Source organism: Physeter macrocephalus, chromosome 18, assembly GCF_002837175.3.
Source record: "Physeter macrocephalus isolate SW-GA chromosome 18, ASM283717v5, whole genome shotgun sequence".
Lineage (NCBI taxonomy): Eukaryota > Metazoa > Chordata > Mammalia > Artiodactyla > Physeteridae > Physeter > Physeter macrocephalus.
This window is the reverse complement of record NC_041231.1, coordinates 83679217-83694415: the sequence shown is the minus strand read 5'-3', so window position 1 is coordinate 83694415 and position 15199 is coordinate 83679217. Positions and strand designations below refer to the sequence as shown.

The 15199-nt window shown below is 42.5% G+C and overlaps 1 protein-coding gene and 1 non-coding gene across 3 annotated transcripts in view; both read right to left on the bottom strand.

Moving 5' to 3' along the window:
• The window catches only part of PAQR8 (progestin and adipoQ receptor family member 8), a 35843-nt gene that overhangs the window by 17028 nt on the left and 3616 nt on the right, over positions 1-15199 (bottom strand). The gene's annotated exons all lie outside the window — the stretch shown is intronic.
• Positions 1643-1715, bottom strand: TRNAG-UCC (transfer RNA glycine (anticodon UCC)). Its single transcript has one exon. It is a non-coding gene; the product is annotated as a tRNA-Gly (tRNA).

The window sequence follows — 15199 nt, the reverse complement described above, 5'->3', positions numbered from 1 at the left end:
CCCGCGGCATGTGGGATCCTCCCAGACCGGGGCGCAAACCCGGTTCCCCTGCATCCGCAGGCGGGCGCGCAACCGCTGCGCCACCAGGGAAGCCCTTGCCTTACCTCTTTAGAGCAGATCCTCAAAGCTGTCTGAGAGGCTATCTTCTGGGCTATAGTCAGCCCTCGGTGAGGTCCCTGAATAAAACTTAACTTGCAACTTTTAGGTTGTGCATTTTTCTTCAGTCGAAAGGGGCCTCCCCATTGCCCTATTGATCTAATACTGCATTTACACCCTCCCGAGCTCTCTAGAACCCCGATACTCTGCTTTACTCTTTTTTTGGTTTTCTATTGTACTTTTCACCTTGTGACCTAATATATTATAGTCTTTCTCATATTTTAAAAAAAATTGTGGTACATACACCTAACATAAAATTTCCCATCTTAACCCTTTTTAGCTGTACAGTTCAGTAATGTTAAGTACATTCACATTGTTGTGCAACCATCACCAACATCCATCTCCAGAACTCCCTTCATCTTGCAAAACTGAAATTCTATACCCAGTAAACAATTCTCCAATTCCCACTTCCTCCAGCCCCTGGCAAACATCCTTCTACTTTCTGTCTCTATGAATTTGACTACTCCAGGTACCTCATATAAGTGGAATCATACAGCATTTGTCTTTTTGTGTCTTATTTCACTTATTTCACTTAGCATAACATCCTCCAGGTTCATCCATGTTGTAGACCATGTGTCAGAATATCCTTCCTTTTTAAGGCTGAATAATATTAATTGTACGTATACACTATATGAATATGTATATACTCATCCATTGATGTACCTTTAGGGTGCTTCCACCTTTTAGACTATTGTGAATAACACTGCTATGAACATAAGTGTGCAAGTATTTCTTTAAGACTGCTTTCAGTTCTTATGGGTATATATTCAGAAGTGGAATTGCTGGATCATTGGTAATTCTATTTTTTAAGTTTTTGAGGAACTGCCGTACCATTTTCTACAGTGACTGCACCATTTCACATTCTCACAATAGTGCACAAGAGTTCCAACTTCTCTGCATCCTTGTCAACACTTGTTATTTTCTGGCTATTGACTGTAGCCACTCTAATGGGTATGAGGTTAATATATTATTTTTATTTATTAAGTTTATTGTCTGTCCTAGCCCTGCTGCTGGCCCAGAATATAAGCCCCATTAGCAGAGGTATTTTTGTCTGTTTGTTCACTTATGTATCCCCTGGTACCTAGAACATTACTTGGCTTATACAATAAGTGCTCAGTAAATATTTATTGTAAGAATAAGTGAACAAATGGATGAATGAAAGAAAGACATACTAAAAGTATACTGGCTTTTACCTTCCTTGTTTCTATGTCAAAACCTCAATCTTGGCTTTGACCATCATATATATATATATGTGAACCTCCATGGATGAACCTGGAGGACATTATGCTAAGAAAAATAAGCCGGACACAAAAAGACAAATGCTGTATGATTCCACTTATATGAGGTACCTAGAGTAGTCAAATACATATATATATATGTGTGTGTGTGTGTGTAAGTATATATATATATATATATATAAAACCTTTATCCAAGCTACTTAGGACATTTTTTTTTTGGCTGAGCCATGAGGCTTGTGGGATCTTAGTTCCCTGACCAGGGATCGAACCTGGGCCCCCTGCAGTGGAAGCGCAGAGTCCTAACCACTGGACTGCCAGGGAATTCCCCCTTAGGACCTTTTGAAAGCATTTGCTGAGTCTACTATGTGCCATTATTATGTTCAATATTATTCAGATGGAAATTCTGAAGCACCTGGAATTTAATTTGTTTTTGACAGCTCACAAAAAATCCATAAGAAAACCAAGGAGAGAACCCGTGGTACACAGAAAACTTAGTCATTACGTGGAATGGGGCTTATTTAATGCCCACAAGGTATCTCTGCTCAGCTGAAACAAAGATACCTCAAAGTGAATACAACCGACAGAGAGAATTGAGCTTCCTCCACTAAACCTATTTCTATCCCATGTTCCTTGTTTCTGTTCAGTAAACAGCTTCAGCCAGGTGCTCAAGTCAGAAACCAGAGATATAGTTTTCCCTCATCTTAACCTGGTGCTCCTCTTTATCTAGTCGCCAGTAATAGTTATTATAATAACTCAGTATAAGGAGCACTTATTCTACGCCAGGCACCGTTCTAAGTTCTTTGCATGTTATTAACTCACAATCATTCCTCACAACTCTATCACATGGGATTTATTCTTTCTACCTAGTGTACAGATGAGGAAAGAGGTTAAGTGTCTTGCCCAAGGTCACCTAGAAAGGAAGTAGTGCAGCCAGAATCCAGAACCAGGTAGGCTCAGTCCAGAGGCCACGCCCTGAATGTCTACCCTATTCAGGAAGTGCTTTCTGTTCCAATCTCATTTATTGAACATCATTCTAAAATGCATTAGTTCACTTTCCTAAATGTGTAAGTGATAATTCTGATAATTCAGAACTGTCCAGGTCCCTCATCTCCTTCTGGATGTCAGTGGTCATGACGCAGCCTGGATGATGGAGGTACCAATGGGCAAGAAGACTGGACTGTGCCTGTGGTGAACCTAAGGATTTACTGGGAAGTTGTTCTTAAATAAAGTTCTAACGGGACTTTATTTTCTTGTGTTTTGATGTTTTTGTCTTCAAAGTAGAATATGTCAGTAAATATTAGTTTAATTGAAGACTTTGATTAATCAAAGCTACCCTGAAGTAGATACACGGTCATTAATATCAACAAGCCACAGCCATTATAAACACCATTAAGAAACAGACAACTCCTCTTTCTTTGAAGTTGTATTGATCTTGGAGGTAAAGTGAGCTGGAAGGCAGAAGGCCCAAATCCTACTCTCCTCAAATTAAATGAATCACATACTTAAAAATAAACCACAATCCTTCTGGCACCAGTAGCACCATCTGTAAACTGAGACTATTAAAGGCCAACAATTTGATATTTCTGAATTAAAGTTGAAGGAAAAAAAAAAAAGAATGTCATTACAAGCCTAAGACAAGATGACTACAGGTCCAAAAAGCGTCACTTCCACGTTTTAAGCTTATTCAGTGTCTAATAGCCAATTATATAAGCTCACCATCAAGTCAGCATTCAAATAAGATGATTTGCAACTCCAAAGAGTGCGTTCTCAAGTCCTAGGGTGCCGGTAGAAAACAAAAGACACAGTACCAGCCAGAAGCTATTCCAGCAAGTTCCACAGATCATATGGTCTTGGGAAGAGACAAGCACTTATTGTTACGAGAAAAATTCAAGGTCAGCACAGTACTTGCAGTTCCACTGCCCCAGTGCCCCCTTCCACAAAGGATTGTAGTATCTACTGAAAAGTTGCAATTATTCCTCAGCTCGCTATTTCAGCCTCACAGGCCACTTATCCACACCAGAGAATTCAAATACCTTGGACGTTCCTGAATAACAACAGCAAATGATGTTTTTTGGCTTATTTTTATATGATGTACTAAAAGATGGAGAAAGTAAAGAATAATGGTAAGCCAGGAGTGATTTCAGCTTAAGTATGATTTTTAGATAAGCACTGCTAGATAAAAGTACACACTTAGGAGAGGGATTCTAAATCTAACCTGATTTTTTGAAAAATACCTTTAGACTACTTGGTCAATCTAATGCGTTCTTTGACCTCTACGGTTTTCCCCCTCTCCCTTCCTCTGCCCTCACTATCCTGTTGAGACTTCTGAAATGGAAAAAGTACCTCTGCCGGTCCTTGCTGGTAAGTCAGAGCACTCCAAAATGAGCTTTTTCTTGCAATAAGACTTTTCTTGACTTTTTCTTGTAAAAGAATGTACCGTTGATTAAAACAAGAGAAAACCACACTCATGCACACCAGCCTGATCTTAACCTCCCATACAGCAGCTTGGCATCCTCTGTTAACCATCCTGGAGACAGCCAGGCCTGCAGCAGCCCTTGCAGCTTCGGCCTGACCAGCTTATCAGACGGTAACAATTTCTGGTAACTACAGACAGGCCCACACCATTCGTTACAGCCCTGTACACTATCTATAATATGGTCATAAATACTTATAACATCTTCTGTCAAGGAAGTCCTGTTGCTTCACAGGCATTAGCTTAATACACTCCAAATGTCTTCAAAAGGATGTTAGTCAGCTGAGAGTGAGTTAATTATAACCAGGCACTAAATTTCTCCTCCTTGCATCTCATTAAACTACACTGAATCTAAATTCAGCTTAATACAACTGCTCTACCAGATTAGGAACTCCTAAAGGACAGGCTTTGGGCTCCCATTTCCTTTATATTCCCCTTGGGCATTAAACATTCTTGTTCTCCACAAAAAGGATGACTTTAATTAGTCTTACTGACTCACCAACCAAATTACAAACCCCATCTACAAACCCACTATGGGTTGGAAAGGCAGAGTCACGACCTCCAATTCCTCCATGAACCATCAATGTTTAAAACATTTTCCCCATCATCTGCTTTCCAGAAAGGGCTTAGCATGCTTGAGTGGTAACACATCCCCTCCCTTTAATCTGATTCTTGGTGAAAGAGGAGAGAGCTGGTCCCTTGCTGTTAGGGACCTAATGTGACCACAGGCAGAAAGGCTCAAGAGATTTTAGTGTGGGAAGGGCTTTAAAGACCACTTACTTAGGAAAGGGCACAGAGGTGTCAACCCTAGGCCACACTCTTGGTAACTGGCTTCCTGGGGTCCCACACTGAGAGGCATTCAGGCCCCGGCGAGCTCCAGAGAAGATGCTGTGATCGATGTACAAGTCTGCCACCGCTCCTGGGGGACACCAGGCTCAGGAGGGGGCCGTGGCACAAAGCCATGTATTTGCCACCCCTGAGCTGACCCTATGATGAAGAGCTAGCAACTCACAGTCTACTGTTTTCCTTAGTTTTCAAAAAGTAGAAGTCACAGCAATCATAAAAAATTATTTCAGGGACTTCCCTGGTGGTCCAGTGGGTGAGACTCTGTGCTCCCAACGCGGGGCCCAGGTTTGATCCCTGGTCGGGGAACTAGATCCCACATGCATGCTCCAACTAAGAAACCCGCATGCTGCAACTAAGAAGCCCGCATGCCGCAACTTTAAAAGAAAAAAACAAAAGATCCCACGTGCCACAACTAAGACCTGGCGCAGGCTAAATAAATAAATAGATAGATAAATAAATAAATAAATAAATAAATAAATCCAAAGATTTGCAACAGCAAAGGTTTAAGGAAAATAGATGTTCCCTGAAAAAGACACAGGCTGAAGTCCTCACGGACCCAGAAATTGTTACCGTCTGATAAAGTGGTCTCATGGTGTTCCCAGAGAGAGTCAAAGGTGGAACTTCTAGGCTCGTCCTCACCGGCACCCTGACAAGGACCACCATTTAGTGCTTCACAGGCGAGAGGATTAACAAGGGCTGGGTAGTCCTCCAGTGATTACATGGCTTCTGTGATTGGACTTCATGGGGAAGGGGGTAAGAAAAGAAACTGAGGTTTGAGAATCACTTAAAAGTCAGCGATTCCCAAAGCCAAAGGAAAAGTATTAAACAGAAAAGTCAGTGTGATGCTTGTTTTGATAGGAAAAAATGGAGAATCAATTTCTTGAACTTGAACTAGCAAAGCTCCTGATCGGTCAATCAATAGTATTCACGTGTTTTCTGCTCTGTTCTTCACCCCGATGGGCCAAAAGGGTAGCCACAAGGCAAATGACACGGTTCCTTTCCCCACCAGCTTATATAATCTCTCTCCGTCTCCCCTGAGGTGGGCTTGGACGCCTGAGGCCAGGTCAGATCTCTGGAGAGACAGGTGGCCTCCCAACGTCCACTCTGTGTTGTCAGCCAACCACTCCCAGGTGAGGGGAACGTTTTTGGCAGCAACCGTAGTACACAGCAGGCAAGATACCTTAAGAAAAGGCAAGGGAGAGGAGGCAGACATGTGATTCTGGAGACAAATAAACACAATCAGCTGTGCTAGAAACGAACTGAAAAGACTCAGTGGGAAGCCTGTGATTCCGTCTGCCAAGAGAGAAAACCAGAGGAAAATTCATTTTAAAAGAAACTTTTTACTTCCCTTGGCAGCCAGAGCACAATGACAGTCATATTCTCTGTGAAGTCCTTTTCATTGTGGGTTTCTCCACCCTTTCAAACACGAGCACGATAAGGGTTTGACTGCTTTGTCAGATTTGCTGCCCAAAGAGGATCCATTAATATTTCAGGCCAGTCCTTTCATTCCTCGAGATGACAAGCCTAAGACTTTCACAGCCATTCTAACCCTGTGTACCTAAATAGACCCTGCTTGCAGCAATTTTTGGGTGGTTGAATTCACAGAAATCAATAGTGTTTGTCCCTGGGAGTTTATTTTCCTGCTTCCAGGATCCAGTTCCACAGTGTAGGATTAGCTAGAGCAGACAGGTCTAATGGCTACCTTAACAGAATGTGGTGGTTAACAGGACAGGCTTTGGAGTTAGGCAACTTGGGTTTGAATCCTGACTCTGCCTTGGATGACCTTGGGCAAATAATTTAACCTCCTTGTGTCTCATTGTCTTTACCTATAAAATAAGGATATAGTGGTACCTAATAGGGCTGTCGTCATGTTTAAAGAATTATGATAAAAGAGCCCTCATCTTTTAGAAATGCATTCTGAAATGCTCCCAAATCATGAAATGGTGGCTTGGGTTTGCTTCAAAATCATTTGGAGGTAAGATGTAGGTAGAGAAGTTGGCCATGAGTTGGTAATTGTTGAAGTTGGGGATGGGAACGTGGAGGTGTATTCTACTATTCTGTCCACCTCTGTCTGTCTGAAATATTCTATAATAGAAAGTTTAAGAGAGAGAGAAGATAATACAGGTAAAACTGCTAGCACACAACATGTGCTCAACTAATGCAATCTGTCCTAGATCAGAGAGGGTCTTGAAGCTGTCATTTCTAGGTTCAAAAGGAACCCGGATCACAGCCTGCCTCTCTAGAGACATGGGTTGGCTCTGGGGCCAGCAAGATGGGGGGTCAGGGGGTTGCAGCTGAGAACTTCACTGTCACTCTAGGCCATCCATTATTGCCCAATCTTTTCATCATCAAACCTGTTTTTTGGGGGTGGTTTTTTTTTGTTTGTTTGTTTTTTTGCCAAACTGTGAGGCATGTAGGATCTTAGTTCCCTGATCAGAGATCAAACCTGTGCCCCCAGCAGTGGAAGCGTGGGGTCTTAAGACTGGACCACCAGGGAAGTCCCATGAAACCTGTTTTAAAGTGATTATTATAAGTTCTCCATGCTTTGAAAGTTTTCTAAATCAACCACATCCGTTAAATGATTCATTACCCTGTATCTTTCAGCCAGATACACCTAATCACAGGCCAGAGTTTAGATGAGCTGGCAGGTGGCTCCAAATGAAGCTACTATCACCCCAGCCTAAAGCAAAGGACTTTCAAGTTTTAATGGTCTGTGCAGCTGTTTGACACACATATACAGTATGTGGTTTTGTAGGCATATGAAATCATGAAGATAGGCTCAACGCACTACCCCCAGCCCCTGCCCCCCGCTGAGCCTATGCTTTCAATAGGTTCAGGGAACCACATATATAAATTTAGCAACTCCGAGCCTCTGGAATCCCTTAAATAGGGTGATGAGCTGGGCGGACAGGAAATCCCACCCTGGACCCATTCCAGGTTACAGATGCATTGTAAGGGAGCCCTTTATTAAACCCAAACTCATCTGCCCCATGCGCTCTCAGAAGTGAGGAATCTGTAACCAGCTCTGATACTTACTAACTGCAGTGGCCTTGAGCAAGCCACTTCATTTCTTTTTCTCATTGGTAAACTGGGATCTCTCTCTCCTAAACTTGTTTCGGGGAGTAGGGACAAGGTTTAAAAAAAAAAAAAAGTGCATTGCACAATGCCTGACACACAGGAATTGTTCAATACCTAGTAGGTATTTTATGTTTCTGTATGCCTTCACGCACACGTGGGTGTATTATCATTACCCCCTTTGGAATTAGGTCAATATATCTAGACACGATGGTCCTCCAGCCCATAAGACATATCACAGCCACATAATTATAAATAGTTTATTTTTTTTTTCTTTCATGGGACAAAATTGTGCACGTACTTCATGAATTAACCTGAACATCTTCGCCACAATGAGATTTGATGAATCAGTTTCTACCTGCCTGAAATGCTGCCCAGTTTCAATGAAATTCCTGGCACTTTACCCGAACCTGTCTGTTTGGGTGACATTCTACCACTGCAGCCAATTCCAACCCAAGCATTAGCCCATGCATGAAACTGACTAACGCTGCTTTATAAAGTGCTCAGGCTTCCTGGCAACTCAAGAGAACAATATTGATGCCCTTATCTTGCTTAAGTGCAGGAATAGAAAAGCTAAGATGAGACTCCTGGAATGAATTCTGTGGACGGAGTGAAATACACCAGGGAGAATATAAATTTTCTAATTCAAGAGCCACTACACTCATCATTGATTTTACATCCTCCTCCTTTTTCTTCCATATTTTATACAACCAATTTGAGTCTAAAAGGAAAATGAGAAGATAGTTTTCACCAATAAAGTTTCAGTTCTCACAAAAGTACGATCTACAGGCGATATTCAGCAGAGTATGTGTATTTTCATTCCATCTTCAAGTGGTTTGGGTAAGGGTAGCCCTTCTCCAGTTTCTAGACTGTAGACTTATCTTGAACCTCTTGGGAAATTCTCTCAGACTCCAAAGAGCAGGTGCAAGAATAGGGCAAATACATAGTTTCAAGCTACTGGTGAAAAGCAACAAATTATCTATTCCTTAAGAATTGAGGTGTTTTTTCTTTCTTCTTTGCTTTTCTTAATCTTGGACTACATCACCTTAAGCAGATAAATGTCACTGCCCTTAATGCTAGTGTCTCAAGACCAACAAAAACCTCTTATATCAATAACCCTAGCTCTGATTTATTTAGGTTCTTACAGTCCCAGGAACCAGCTCAGCCTGGAAAGGGGGGAGAGCTCCGTTCTTCTCTGGGTGTGTTCGTCTCGAAATCTTGAAGTCTCCCATTACCTCTATCATAGACTAACATTTATTATAATTATTATTAATTCACTCATTCAACAAGCCCTGCTCTGCTATCGTATGGAGTCTTCGTCACATAAGAAAACAGGGCCAGTTTATTAGCAATCTAGATGGCTTGGAGCTTGTACCCTTCCAGACACGCTGAGGACGAAAGACTTCCCTAAGCCCCAGGCTTAACTCAACCTGATCGTCCAACCCAGGTGACTTCCAGCAGAGGGCGGTTCCCCAACTCTGGGGAAGTGGGGTTCTGAATGTCATGTGGGATAACATGAGGTCTTTTTTTTCTTTTTTAATTAATTAATTTATTTTTTAAACATCTTTATTGGAGTATAATTGCTTTACAATGGTGTGTCAGTTTCTGCTTTATAACAAAGTGAATCAGCTATACATATACATATATCCCCATAACATGAGGTCTTATTCTTCCACTCTAAGCTCCTGAGTACAGCCAACCAGCACCTTCTACTTACACATGGCCTGAGCTTCGCTTCAGCTCTGTGCACAGGTATGAGAAAGCCTTGAGGAATCCTTTCCCCACCTACCTCTGAAGCAAAACATCCTCCCTACAACTCAACTCCAAACTGTCACCACTGTAGGGGCGGGGACTGCATTTGGGTTCAACATTCCATCTTTACCCGTGTTCAGCATAGACCCTGGCCCTGGTAAGCCCTTAATACTGATGAATGAATGAACAAACAAACGAATGAACGAACAAGATATCCTTTGCTTCTCAGACCACTTCCCAGAAGTCCATCAAATCTCACTCCACAGGGTTACTGTTCAGGTTCCTTCTCAGCCAGGACTACCCAGGCCACACATAAGGTTGGCACTCCTAACCCCCAGGTTGCTCAAGGGTCAACTGTACATTTCCTGACATCAGTGGATGTTCAGTCAATAGTTATTATTTTGATGTATTAGTTGAAGTTGCATCAAGTTCACGCTCCATCTACATCAGAAGAGACAGAAAGGTGTGGTGAATGGAGCCCTGTAGCAGTAATCGGAAGCTACTCAACCTGGGTTTGAGTCCCTGTTTTTGCCCTTTTCTCATTGTGACTTTGACAAATTTCTTACCATCTCCAGCCCCAAGTTTCCTTCATCTGTAAAAAAAAAAAAATCAATATGATATCTGCCTTCCATGCCTCACAGGGTGGTTGCAAAAGTTGTATTTGCCAAGGTATATAAAAGCACTTTGAAAACTGTCCAGCAGGACTTCCCTGAAGGCACAGTGTTTGAGAATCCACTTGCCAATGCAGCAGTCACGGGTTAGAGCCCTGGTCTGGGAAGATCCCGCATGCCGCGGAGCAACTAAGCCCGTGTGCCACAACTACTGAGCCTGCGCTCTAAAGCCTGCGAGCCACAACTACTGAGCCCACGTGCCACAACTACTGAGGTCCACACGCCTAGAGCTGGTGCTCCACAACAAGAGAAGCCACCACAATGAGAAGCTCGCACAGCGCGACAAAGAGTAGCCCCATGCCCGCCGCAACTAGAGAAAGCCTGCACGCAGCAACGAAGACCCAACGCAGCCATAAATAAACAAATAAATAAATAAATAAAACAAAAACCAAAAAAAGCCTGTCCAGCAGATGCATGCACAGAAATATTGAAAGAGGTAAATTTGTCAATATTAATTAAATACCTCTAAGGCTCTAAAACAAAGTTTTTCAAACTTTTTTGACTGCAACCCATTAGAAGGGACATATTTTACACCACAAGCAAGTATACATTCATCACTAAAACAAAAGCTTAACAAAACAATACTTATGTTACTCTCACATTTTTAATTCAGTTCTCTTCTTTTCACTTTTCTTTTCTTTCTTTCTTTTTATCCTTAAATGCGGGTCATTTAATTTCACAAGGCATGGTCCTGACTCTCAACTCTCACTGGGCATCAGAATCATCTGAGGAGCATCTTAAAACATCTGATGCCCAGGCCCTGCCCATTGAGATTTTGAATCAACCGTCTGGGGTGGGGCCCAGGCATCTGCATTCTTAGAAAGCCCCAGGTGATTCTATTGTACAGCCAGGACTGAGAACCACAGAACTGATGGTTTCTAGCTCACAGCTGTCAAACCACTGCGTTATTTACATGTGGGTCTGCTAAACACTTTGGAATGTCATCCCACCCCCACCCCGCTGAGACTCCCCTGGTTACTCTGAATGGACCACCCACTCCTCTGGCTCAGGGTGCAACAGAAAAACACAGCAAAGCAGTAAAGTCAAAGCGGAGTCTGGGCTTTATGGGCAGCCTCCTTTCTCCTCCCAGATGGCTGGGGAGCCCCATTCAAAGCAAAAACTGCAGCAGATTTGGAGTATTTTGTTAAAACTGAAGGGACCCCTCCAAAAACTTTTTGCTTGAGTAGGAGGGCCTAAGGAAAAGTAAAGAGAAACCACCAGACACCTGGCCTGCTCACACAGCAGAGGAAGCTCTGACCATACAGAGACAGGGGTCCAAGTAGAGCCTAGAAGACAAGCTGGGGGTGTGTGGGTAGGGCTTCCCCACCTGACCTTCTCCTCCTTCCAAGTGTGGCTTGGAGGAAACCGAAAGCTCCTCCAGCCTCAGCTCATCTTTGCCCTCCACAAGAGAGGTCTGGGGCATTGCCCTGCTCACCTGGTTGGAGTGATCTGCAGCCCATTGCCAGCAGAACCAGGGCAGAACCTAGGCCAGAATGCAGAAGGAACCACAGACACCAGGGGCCCTACTCTTGGACACATGAATGGAACCAAGAAACCTGACTTGGGGCTTCCCTGGTGGCACAGGGGTTAAGAAGCTGCCTGCCGATGCAGGGGACACGGGTTCGATCCCTGGTCTGGAAAGATACCACATGCCGCGGAGCAACTAAGCCCGTGTGCCACAACTACTGAGCCTGCACTCTAGAGCCCACGAGCCACAACTCCTGAGCCCGCGTGCCACAACTCCTGAAGCCTGCACACCTAGAGTCCATGCTCCACAACAAGAGAAGCCACTGCAATGAGAAGCCCGCGCACCACAACGAAGAGTAGCCCCCGCTCGCTGCAACTAGAGAAAGCCCGCGCACAGCAACAAAGACCCAACACAGCCAAAGATAAATAAAAAAATAAATTTATAAAAAAAGAAAAATGAAACCTGACTTGGTTCTGTACACAATGGGTTCAAAAGCCAAAGCTGTCTATTTAAAGCACAGTCCCTGGATTTACCAACCAGACATAATACTAAGAGTTACCATTTACGGGGCACCTCTGTGAGCTAAGTACTTTATATACATTATCTCATCTAATTCCACAGTAGCACTTCAGACTTGCATTTTATAGACACTCAGGTTAAGGATCTCACCCAGGGTTGTTCCAGAATGCTAACACAGGTTGGTCCCCACTCCAGGTCCCTTGCTCTAGTCCAGGGTCTCTCAGCGCTACTGACATTTGGGGCTGGAAAATTCTTTGTTGTAAGGGGATGTCCTGTGCATTATACTATACCTAGCAGAATCTCTGGCCTCTACCCATTAGATGCCAGTAACATCTCTCCTCTTCCCAGCTGTGAAAATCAAAAACATCTCCAGACTTTGCCAAATATCCTGGTGGGTTGGTGCGCGGCGGGATGCAAAAATACAGCCCCTGCTCCTTATTAAGAACCACTGCTCTAGTCTAAACCATGCTGATGTATTGTTTTCTGGGTGTAAACCACCATTCAGAAGAGAGATAGAGCAAGGGCCAAACACCGCTATGGAGGTGATAATCAGAACACTCCGGGAAAGTATGGAACAACAATAATAGCCCCCTATCCTGTGGTTATACAGTGATTCCTCAGTATCTGTGGAGATTGGTTCCAGGACCCTCCTCAGATACCAAAATCTGTGGATGCTCAAGTCCATTATATACAATGGCACAGTATTTGCATGTAACCTACCCACATTCTCCCATATACTTTAAAACATCTCTAGAGTACTTATAACACCTAATACAATGTAAATGTTATGAAAATAATTGTAAATACAGTGTAGATGCTATGTAAAGTAAATGCTATGTAAGTAGTTGCCTGCGCATGGCAAATTCAAGTTTTGTTTTTTGGAATTTTCTGGAATTTTTTTCCTAAATATTTTCTGATGTTTATTTCAATTCACAGTTTAAGGCAAGACAAGAAAATTTTAAACATGAAATTTTTCTCTGTCCTTTGGCGTCCTCCTTCCCCTTTACCGTGCATTGTGCATCTGCATTATGCATTAAGCAGACTCCCCAGCGGCAGAAACACCTGTTCAAACATAAAGATCAATCGTTCTTCTGACTGCCACATAACTCCTTAGAAGATAACATTCCTTTGTCAATCCTTAAGGGGTCATAATAACACACCCTCACCTTATACCTGCAGACATCTTTGGTGAGCTTTATGTACAATACCAATATATCATTTCCCTTAAAGATAGTGATTAATGCAGAACAGACTGATGAGATGACCTGGGGAGATACTGGGCCACACCTAATGAAATCTCTTCACTTAAATACTTGCTTATGACCTTATTAATGCTACTAGCTATATTACTTGTATTCTGCCTATTGTACAGGATTATTGTTTCCTGCATGACCAAATGTGTGACTGAGCCTCCCATAAAATTAATGATGATTAGTCGACTTGAAACGACTGATCAAAGATATAGTTCTACAAAATCAATGATTATAATCGTGTAACTCTAGATGTGGGAGGAAGCAACAAGAGGGAACCATTTCCTGGACCATAACGGAATATAAGACGGGTGATCCAGAGGCTTTTGGCTACTGGTAACAGGGTCTAGTCCAGTAATAGCACATTGAGTGGCTTATCATACAAATCCTCGCCTGACCTGGGAATGAGCATTCCTAGTGCTGTGGGACAAAGTGGTCACGAAATGCCTCCTAAACCTTGACTGAAATTAAGACTAAAAGGGAAGGGACTGTAAGACGAAAAATGTTGCCACCATCCATTTCTACAAGGATCAAGTCATTGGCCACTGCAGTCACTGACCTATGCACCCTGAAGGGAATTCAGGGCGAAGATCAGGATGAGGCATTTTGTGCTGAGGGAAAACTGACAGAACTGGCCCTCAGGTAGTTAGATATTGTCAGGAGAAAATTTTATGAATCCAGTTTTTTGCATCTTCCCATACTTAGAGGAGCACTAAAACCATTAACTAAGGTACCTGTTCCTCGCAAATGGCAGTCACCTCTACCAAGATGCGTGCTTGATTGCACGTACCCCGTTCTCCAAAATCACATCTATACTGGCCTCCCCCTTTACCTCTTTGGAGCACTCCTCAGAGCTCTCTGAGACACTGTCTCCCGGGTTATAATCCTCAGGTTGGCTCAAATAAAATTTTCCATTTTTTTCTCGGATTGACTATGGATTAATTTTTTTAAACATCTTTATTAGGGTATAATTGCTTTACAATGGTGTGTTAGTTTCTGCTTTATAACAAAGTGAATCAGCTTACATATACATATATCCCCAACTATGGATTAATTTTTTTGTTGACATTTCCATCCACAGTTGGTCGAATCTGAGGATGCAGAGTGCCCCGCCCCCATCCAGCCCCCACAGGGAAGGCAAACTGTGTTTCACTTTACAATTCACTAAATACTTTTAGAGCCCTTATCTCCTTTTATGGCATCTGAGTGCATAGCAGGATCTAATCCACGTCAAAAAAAATGAACACTATCGAGAGATCTATATATTTAACCTTCTCCAAGAAATTGAGGGAAAAGAACATGCAGTGAAATCCATATTAACCCTTAGCCCTATAAGCCATTAGGAGAAAAAAAAAAAAAACTCTTGCTAATGCATTGTTCTAAGAGAGCACATTATGTGAACTTCTGGAGGAAGAAATCTGTTTCTTATACCTGTCTCCTGAACAAACTTTGCTGAAACACAAAGAACTCTCACTAAATGTCAAACATTTCATGAAACCTCTATTTCATAGTAACCCCGAATCATTTGATTAAAAATTAAGATAAAATTATTTGTATGCAAATATTTTTAATAAAATTCATAAATCTGCAAAAAATTAAAGTCGATATTTATGGAAGAGCTGAGAACACAATGCCAGGTTCGTCCTCCCTATCATTTAAAAAAAGCAGAACAAAAAAAAAAAAAAAAAAAAGCAGAACAGGGCTTCCCTGGTGGCACAGTGGTTGAGAGTCCACTTGCCGATGCAGGGGAC